This window comes from Dendrobium catenatum, unplaced genomic scaffold (assembly GCF_001605985.2).
Source record: "Dendrobium catenatum unplaced genomic scaffold, ASM160598v2 fragScaff_scaffold_85, whole genome shotgun sequence".
Lineage (NCBI taxonomy): Eukaryota > Viridiplantae > Streptophyta > Magnoliopsida > Asparagales > Orchidaceae > Dendrobium > Dendrobium catenatum.
Genome location: NW_021318547.1, coordinates 354,648 through 364,906, shown reverse-complemented (window position 1 = coordinate 364,906; position 10,259 = coordinate 354,648). Strand labels below are relative to the sequence as shown.

Genomic DNA, 10,259 nt, shown 5'->3' with positions numbered 1-10,259 from the left:
TTTTAAAAAAAAATTGTGCTAAAAAGCTGTTTTCTACAATTATAATAATAAATTTATTTTCTCTATAGCAGCTTCATAACCAATTTTATAAAACGGTGCAGTCATCTCATACATATACTAGAAGTAGAACAACTCATAGTTTTGTTCGTCTTAATGATAGCTTGATTATCATTTTAGATTTCTAATTTGGCTTACTTTTAAAACTAATCAGTTTATAATCAAACTGGGCCATGAAAACCCTTTACTAATCACAATTTGTATCTCAAAATACAGGAGAGTAACAGGAGCTTCCATGAATCCAGCAAGGAGCATTGGACCAGCAATCGCTACTAATAATTATACCAAGCTTTGGATCTATGTGATATCGCCATTGATTGGTGCCATTGCTGCAGCATCTCTTTGTTTCCTCCACCTTATACCAAATAAAAATAGTATCAAAGATAAGCAAGCAATTAACAATCTTAATCAAATCTATTCAGATGACATAGAGCACGAAAATGCCAATGCAGCCCACAGACAAGGTATTATAATTATTATTTTTTTCTTACCACAGTAAACTTAAGTCCTCAGAAACCAGTGAAAAAATGAATAATTTTTTGAACAATATTGCAGAGAAGTCGATGGAGATGATGTGACTTCAATACAGTTCTTCTATAGATAATAGAGACAAGTTAAGAAAGGGCCGGAGGCTTGTTCTTCTTCTACACATGTAAATGAAGGAGGAAAGTTTTTTTTTTTTTTTTTGAGATGATATTTGGTCTTGTTTGGGATAGTTTTCTTGCTTCTTTTAAAACAGTTTTTCTTTTTTAATTGTTTAAAAGTAACAAAAAATAGTGGTTGAACAAATTAAAAGCCGTCCCAAACGAAGCCTTAATTAAAATATATACCATTCATATCATTTGTATCATTTAATATTTGACATTTTATTGTTACTATTCATATATTTTCAAAAATCATGCATGTTTCACTCTTATTCCTTTTGAAAAAATAAATGAATATGATTAACCTATTAAATTTTATTTTGCATGAATTAAAAGGAAATTTTACAAGCAATTTTTTTAAAAAAATGTATATCATTGATGTTCTTTGATAAAAGTTTGAGAATTATCCAATTTTGAGGCTCTTTGAACAAGTAGTCTCATGCAGCTCATCTTGATCTGTTGATTGGGAATTTCAACTATCAATAAAGAGGTCTCAGGTTCGAAGATTGAAGCTTGCGTATGTGATATGTGTGTGTGCGAATTTAATTATCTTAATTGACCTAAATATCCCTCCACCGAAAAGAAAAAAAAACTAGTTGTCTCACTTTCCTTTGAAGTATTGAAAGAGAACCCCTCATGCCACCTAGGAGAGAGATAATGTGAAAGACTTCACACAACTAAATCATATATTCATTGCCTTTATTATATTAGCCGTTTAAATATGAGTGAGAGATTGACCAGTGAGCACATGCCTCCGTCTCGTCTGCTAGGGTTTTCGCCCTTTTAGAGCTTTTGCCCTTGCGTCTCTGCTCTTGCCGTCTCCTTGCCGGCGGTACGTTTTTAATGGCGAAAAAATTGCTTGATCCTGGTTTCCTTGCGGGTAAGCAACCTAAATCATTTAAGGATGTTTTATCTGGTTCCATTGAATCGAATGGTTTTCCGGATTCTCGTACTTCTTCGAATCGAGGTATGCCATCATTGTGGTTTTCGGAAGAGGGATTTTTGCATCTAGCTAAGCCTTTTGAGTTTGAGTTGGTGGGGAAATTCCCCCTTAAACGGCCATCTTTAGATTCAATCCGTAGGTTTTTCTTTAACCTAAAATTATTTGGGGATTTTTCAGTGACTTTGTTGGATCAAGTTAATGTTTTAATCAAGCTTGCCAATGATATGGATTATGCTAGGATTTTTGCTCACAGATCTTACTTTGTCTTTGGCTGTTTTATGAAAGTTATAAAGTGGTCACCGGTTCTTGATTTGTCGGAGGAATCTCTGATCGTCCCTGTTTGGCTTTCTTTTCCGGGATTACGTCTCCATCTCTTTTCCTCCCGTATACTTTTTGGGTTGGGTTCGGTCTTTGGTAGGCCGATTCAAACAGACAATGCTACGGCTTCTGGATCCCGTCCATCAGTTGCTCGTGTTCTTGTTGAAATTGATGTAACCAAATCATTTCCCGATTCTGTTTGGTTGGGTCTGGAGAAATTGTGGTATGTCCAGAAAGTCATTTTTGAGGGCATGCCAAATTTTTGTTTATTTTGCAAAGCTTTAGGTCATAAGAAATTGGATTGTCCTAAACTTGTTTCCAAATCCTCCCCGGTTGTTAACTCTGCCCCCCAGGACATTCCTCTTGTTCCTGTTTCTACCAAAGTTCCGATTATTTCTCCGGGTTGTGAAATTGCTGCGAAATTATGTGATGTTGTTTTAGAGCGAGATGTTTTAGATTGTGAAACTCTTGTTCATTATCAGACAGCTGGTGTGGAGGGTGAGATCTTGCCTGATGTTGATTGTCGGGTTTTTTCGCCTGATGCGTGTGTGCTTTCTGGTATGGTTGTGGGGGGTTTTGATCAGGCTTTAGTTTCTCCTAATGCTGCTGTTTCAAATTGTGTTGATGTGGATCAAAATAATGTTAATGTTATCGTCCCAACTTCCGTCGATGTTGCGCGCGAGGGATTTGGTAAATGTACAGTGAATGCTAGGGATGTTGGTGAAAGGCTGGAGAATGGTTTTGATGTTAATTTTGCCTTATCTCCTAATGCTGTACCTTTTTTTCCACCTAATTTACCGTCTAATTGTGTTGAGGATTTGCCGGATATTTTTGTGGGTGACCCTGTTGAGGTTCAGCCTGGGGCAATCTCTCCGGGTCTAAATATGGAAGTGTCTCAAAAATGCACTCCAGTTTCTAATAACCTCATTGAGGTTCCTGTAAATTTGGTTGATACGCGATTTGTGGGCAATTCCTTAGGCGGCAGTTCTGGGCTGGATATTAGGAACCATATAAATTGGTTAGATTCGTCCGAGGTGAGCCAAATTCCGAATTTTCTGATGGTGCTGGTTTGGCGTCGCCGGAGTTCTGTGGTGGTTCTAACCCGGGATTTGATTTCACTCTTGTTAATGTTAGACTCACTTCTTATGTTGGGACTCGGGGTAGAACTCGTGGTAGAGGCGGCGATCGCCGTAGGCGATTGTGTATTTTGCTTGTCCCTTGTTCCTGTCTTGGTTTTCTATATTGTTTTTTTTTTATGTGCGGATTGCTGGTTTGTCGAAGTTTGGGCAATGATGGGTTGGGGCTCGCATTATTGTACTTAGCTGGTGGCAACCATTGCTGTGGAATTTTCGGGTTGGTTTGGGTTGGCTGTTTTTTCCACCTTTTGGACGGTCCTGGTGGGGTGTCGATGGTGCTGGAAGCCACAACCACTTACTGAGCCCACGGTATATTGTAATTTTTCTTCTTTCTTTTTTCCTTGCTCTATCTTATTGTAACCGTTTTTTCTTGTCATTAATATATGTTTCTTTTAAAAAAAAAAAAATATTAGCCGTTTAAATGATAAAAACCCTAAGTTGATCCAACTTACTGATGTGACTCAAAAATATTCTTATTTATATTTGTGACTTTTTTTAGAAGTCATAGTCACTCAAAAAATTGAGTGCCTCCAAGTAGTGATAAAAAGTTCTCACAAATTAGTTTTATATCTTAACCTTTTCTAAATCCTTAGATCTTTATGTTCAGTCATCGTGTATCTCAGGTTATATATCATTGAAATATGTTGCTCATAAATATTATTGAATATTATCTTCTTATTTAAAAAGCCCTATGAGAGAATATGGCAGATGGCCTCTAGTCATTTAAAAATATCACAAGGTACTTACTATTAGAAAAAATTTTCGCTAAAAGTTCAATTGAGTGCTAGTGGAAATATGATATTCACTAAAAATTTTAGGAGAATCAAGAAGGAAGTTTGAAATTGTACTTTATATTGGATTGGGTCTTCATTAGAAATTATTTGTAACCTTTTAATGCTTGATCAAGACCATTTATTTGGCGAAGAAGATTTAAATTATTTAGTCTTATCCAATTTCTTGGGATGTAGAATCTCACTCAAAAGGCTTCATTTAGTTAAATCGATTGAGTCAACTCGCCAGACCAATCTAACCAAAGTTATTCAAATAAGCCCAAAATAGCTTGTAAGAATGACCATCTACCCATGATCTCTCAATGTGATGTGATGTACTCCAAAGCGATCCACAATCTGCGTTGTTTGGTGAATACATTGTGCTTGTATAGCACATTAATTAAGGATATCTTAAGGATTTATAGAAGGAACGGAATGATGGTATTATAGGTTCCACTCTTAAAATCTTCCCTTAAAATTTGACTAAAAATCTTAAGGAGAATATATTTTAAGAATTAATTGTCCTTCATTTTCTTTTTACTCTTCTTCTTTGACTTCAGTTATCATCTCTCTCCTCCTTCCAAAACAACTCTTGTAATAAGAGAATTAGTTCATCATCATAGTAGACCTAAGTGAAGACTACCAAATCACTATATTTCATATTATTCTCTCTCTTTCTCTCTATATGTCTCTATTTATTTCATTTCTCTACCCATCAATCCAAATAAGCCAACTTAGAGACTACTTATTTATACCATTTTTCACCCCTCTTAAAGTCACATGCTGAAGGTGATCGACCTCATAGGCGGATCCCAGTTACTCTAAGGGTGGGCAAATGTCCACCCTAAAATAAACATGTAGTGGAGGGGCTATTTCGAAATTTTCCCCCCTCACAAAAATTATTTTTCCCTAAATTAATCCATTAGGACCTGTTTCCCCAATTGTCTTTGTTCCGTTTGTTCATTGTTCGCAAGGTTCTCATGAAGCAACCTCAGCCGCCTTGCCTTCGTGAAGAGGTCGTCGGACGCCGGACGGCCTGAGTCCTCTCGTTCGCACTTCGCAGTCTCAAATCGCAGCCGCTGGCCTACTGCCCTCTCTTCCCAATTCCCAGTTCGCAAATCGCAACCGCCTGGAGGTAAGTTTTGAAATTTCAGTCTAAACTTTAGAGCATATGTTTTTTTTTTGTGATTTTTATGAGATTTTCTTATGAAGAAGGCAATGCCATATTTTTTTACGAACTTATTGTTGCTCACAAGACAACTGCCAACTTCTCCATCAAAAACAGAAAAAAAAACCCTTAGCCTGAGAAAAACCATTCTTGCTATTTTTCGTCTTACCAAGGCTGTTATATACGCTGCCTGCACTCAATAAACATACTAGATAAGATAAATGCTAACAACGGAAAGATGAAATGGAAAGGATAATTTGCTGCGAAAGTAACAAAACAAGCTACTAGAATAAAGTATAACCAATCAGATGAAACCGGAAACATGAAGACTTTCTTCCATTAAATCAATGTTCATAATCTGCTCAAAGTTTGAAAAGCACTGGAAAAAGTTTTAGGCAAATAAAACATGATGAGCAATTATAACTGTTAGAAATAGTTCATTGGAAGGAAACCAAAGGATTGCACGCTTTGATAAACTCTTAAACAATTTCATTTGTCTTGTTTCCCCATCTGTTAGTTTCATAATCTGTTAGCATACATTTTAAAATATCAACCTAAAAAGCATATGACTGCAGTTATATTCTAAACCCAATCACAATGAAGCTAAAAACTACAAAAAAGAAAGACTACAAGCATAAAACTAATGAAGCCATAAAATCAAAACTGTATGATCATTGCTAACCATGTGTTAAACAAATAAAATTGAGAAAGATTTGAGTTTGTAACTCAATTATAATGTGAATAAATTTAAAAGATCAGATGCAAATATCTATTTATTAGAAAAAGCATAAACCACAAAATATATTTCTAGAAGCTTGAACCTATTGCTATTATTTCAGCTTTGATTCAAATTCCAAACAGGACCTATCCTCACCATTAGCATTAACTTTTAATTAGCATTTTTATATTAATTTTGTTTTGTCTTTTTTTATTAGAATAACAATGTTAGCTAATTTAGATTGCTCATTGTTAGCCTTTTGAGAAATGGAACGATTATTGAAGCGAAAAGAACGTGTCGAGATTGATATTGACAATCTACCTGCTAATCCTGGTCTTCGACCATCCATCTGGAGTTATGATGTAAATGATAGTGATAGAGCTTGAAGAGCTTATTTATTGAAGGGACTGCATCAACAAAAAAAGCATCAATTCCCTCAAACAATGATTGGAAACATTACACGTATATTTAACTCAAAATGGTTTGAAGACTTTCTTGATTGGATGGAATATATTATACAGAAATATGTGGTATTTTACTGTATTGCTACTTGTTTAAGCCTCAAGAGCAAGTTAATACTAGCAAAGGTGGTGGAGACATATTTGTTGGTGAGGGATTTAAGAATTGGAAGCATAAAGAGAAGCTATTGGGTTATGTAGGAGAACACAGCAGTGCACACAACATGGCAAGACAAAAAATGCAAGTCTTTAATGAAGCTTCAAGAAAAGAGTATTCCCGATTTATGGTCAAGCAAGAAAGGCAAGAATAAAAAAGAATATCACATCATGTTAACTGCAGCTGTTAATTGTGTACGATTTCTCATTCGCCAAGGGCTATCATTTCGTGGGCATGCTGAGTCATCTGGCTCGAATAATCAAGGAAATTAAATAGAACTATTTTAATTTCTCGTAGATCATAATGAAGAGATTAAAAAAGTGACATTTGAAAATGCAAGTGCTAAGTTAAAGTTGATAACACCAAAAGTACAAAAAGAGATTTGTAGTTCTATGACTGTTGATACCTTGGTTGTAATCATGAAAGATATTAACGATTCTTACTTCACCATTTTAGTTGATGAGTCTCGCGATGTTTTTATGAAAGAACAATTAGCTATTGAAGTAAGATACGTAGACAAATGGAGTCAGGTAATTGAGAGGTTCATTGGTATTAATCATATATCTTCAACAAATGCAGTTACACTCAAGGTATCAGTTGAAGCTGTTTTAGCAAAACATTCATTAAGTATACATAGAATACGGGGTCAAAGTTATGATAGAGCATCTAATATGCGGGGTGAGTTTAATGTTTTGAAAACACTCATTCTAAAACATAATCAACAGGCTTTTTACATTCATTATTTTGCTCATCAACTACAACTATGCTTAGTGTATGTTACAAAAAATTATTAGCAAGTAAAATATTTATTTGAGATCACTTCAAGAATTGTCAATATTGTTGGAGTTTCATGCAAGATAAATGATAAGCTAAAAGTTATTCAACGTGATAAGATAGTTTTTCATTTAAGTTGTGGAGATTTAAATAATTGTTGGGGTTTAAACCAAGAAACAAATTTGCATCGTGCTGGTAACACCCGTTGGACTATATATTTTCAAACATTAATTAGTCTAACCAAAATGTATGATTATGTACTCAAAGTGTTTGAAAAAGTCAAGGAAGAAGGGATATATAATCAATAATCAGTGGAAGTTGACGTTTTAATACATGCAATGGAATCAATTGACTTTGTCTTGGCACTGCATTTAATTGAACTTACATACCAAATTTGTGGACTTTTGAACATTAAAGAACTTACAAATTTGGACTCGAATTTGATTTAATTAGAACAAAAGCTTGAGTTTGCTGCTTGAACTCGAGCAAGGACTTGAACTCTATAAGATAATAGTGGACTATTTGAATTCGAATGGGACAGCAATGAACGTAATTCAAAATTCAAACAATAATCAAATATCAAATAAATGAGCATGAAGCAATAACAAATATTAAGTTGTAACTTTAATTAATAAAGTCAAAATGCAAATGTGTGAATAATGAAGCTCATATTAGATAAGCTCCAATGTTGATGATATGTATTCCAATGGCAAGTTAAAGCAAGTAAACATTACAAAGCAAGGAAGAACAATGATGATTGGTTGTAATACTTATGCCAATTGCATAAGTAAACATACAAAGTCCCTTGAAGATAATGTGGATTGCCACCTTATAGGCATGTATATAAGGAGGGTGAAGTAAGTGCAATAATATGCGTGTGAATAATGTATAGAAGATGCGACGACATATTTGCAAGCCGACACATCAAACGATACGGCACACAACGACTCCCTTTACATGCAAAGGAGCTTCTAATGAAAATACTAGTGAATATAGCAGATCATTAATCAGCTTGCATATAGATGATGACGGGGATATGATTCATGTATAATGAATCTCCCGTGCATATGGATATTCATACGATGTGAATATTTGCAAGGACAAGGATCTGCAACACATGAGAACTCCTACAAGTTGCTATAGGGAAATCAACAATAAGTGTGGCGCATTTTTGTTCACTACAAAGTGCATACAATATACTACAAGCAACATCGAATGCAACTTACCTAAGCAATTAGCAGCAGCTTATATGCAACCAACTTAACAAACTCTCCTGCAAACATATACAATGCAGCATATTTGAAACACATACGAGTCCCTACAAATTACTGTGAAAAACTTCTTATTCACACAGCATTCTACATGTAAGCAAATGTAGATTCCTTCTCTACGAGGAAGAGGGTTTGACATGCAATGAACGAACAAAATGAATTGTCAATAGTCATAATAATGAATGCAACAATGTTCTACGATCAACATCAAAACATAAACAAATGCATTCAAACTTGCAAGCAATGAATATTGAAATTGACGGCAGTCTTCTTTTCAACTCACAAGAAAACATAATAGTCCTTGCAAACAACGAAGTCTCTTACTGACATATAAATGAACTCAAGGGATATGCAATAAATACAACGGTAACCCTCCAATCAATATTTATGGGCTTGCAGATATATGCAGCAACCAACATGCAAGTGGATGAAGCAACCTACCAACCAATGTGCATAAAGAGGTTGGTGGCAAATGCAAACTCTTCACATTCATGCTTTATTGAAATCATCACAAAATAGTTTATTTAAAATTTACCAAAGTTTTGGAATGAAAGAGAGCAACTACAATCATCCAAGACTTAACATTACATCTCAAAATAAGTTGCCCAAACTTTGATGCATAAGTTAAAACATGTTGATATATACTAACAACATGTGCTTCAAAGATGGTCACCAAAACATCATAACTCTTCGCTCATGATATTTAGTTGAATACTTGATGTGTAATATTACGAAAGAGAGGAAAATCCATGTGGAAGTTAAGCTTTACATTCACACCTAGCAACAAGAGAAGGAAAAGAACTTTCCACAAAACAAATTCATATGCTTCACAAAAATTTTCAAGAATTGGTTAGTGCATAGACTCACAATCTCATTAAACGTTTTACGGAGTTCTCCGTATGCTCATATCATCTCCATTTATACAAAGTTAAATCATGCTTTGCCAGTACAAATCTATTCCAACAAAGTAGTGAAATGAGTAGCATTGAAGGAAATAAGGAGAGGAAGAAGGAGAATGAAGAGAGCAAGGGAGAGAAAGATGAAATAGGGAAAAGAAGATGAAGAAGGAAAGGGGTATACCTGCAACGAAGAGTAGAGCTAGGTGTAGGTTCGGTTGAGTCGCTAGAACGGCGAGGCGGAAGGACTTCGGCTTCCTCCTGCTTGTGCAAACAGAGGGATTGACGAAGAGAGGAAGGACTCGGCGTCGGGTCTTGTCCAAACCAAGGGGAGACGGGAGCAAAGTCGTTGAAGGAGGTTCGGCCTGGCTGTTGCTCGCGAGCACCGAGGGAGAGATCGTGAGAGAGGGGGGTGTTCGCCTCCTAGTTCGGTCCGAACAGAGGAGAAAGGAGGGAGGGGTTCCGCCCCTGGCTTGTGCAAACGCAGAGAGACAGAGAGGGAAGGGAGTTCAGACGTCTGCAGCGTGCCAATGGGGGGAGAGGGCTTCGGTTCTTCTCTTGACTTATGCGAACACGCAAGAGATCGAGAGAGAGGACGACCCTTGTGAATAGCCAAAAGCCCAGGAATAGGAGTCGTCTTTCGCTTCTAAGGGCATCTCCAACGCAAAACTTCATTTTTCACGCCAATGTAAAACTTCAAAATGGCGCGGTGATGTTTCAATTGAATGTCATTTTAGATGTTTCTGAGAAGGTAATGATCGCTCTCCCTTTCGTGCGTTTTTCCGGTTGAGAGCAAAAAATGGCGTGAGTGAACAGTGCGACGCCAATATTGGCGTCGCACTGTTCACCTGCGATTAAATGGCGAAAATTTTCGCGTTCGGTTGGAGCGACGGAACGACTCCATACACTCGTTTAGCGTTCGGTTGGAGATGCCCTAATTCCACCCGAA

General features: G+C 36.3%; 1 long non-coding RNA gene across 1 annotated transcript; it reads right to left on the bottom strand.

The window, feature by feature from the left end:
- Nucleotides 1-227: 227 nt before the first annotated feature.
- Nucleotides 228-9,921, bottom strand: LOC110094220. Its single transcript, XR_003701458.1, has 2 exons — nucleotides 9,495-9,921; nucleotides 228-412 (listed from the first exon to the last, which is right to left on the bottom strand). It is a non-coding gene; the product is annotated as an uncharacterized LOC110094220 (long non-coding RNA).
- Between the last annotated feature and the right edge of the window lie 338 nt (nucleotides 9,922-10,259).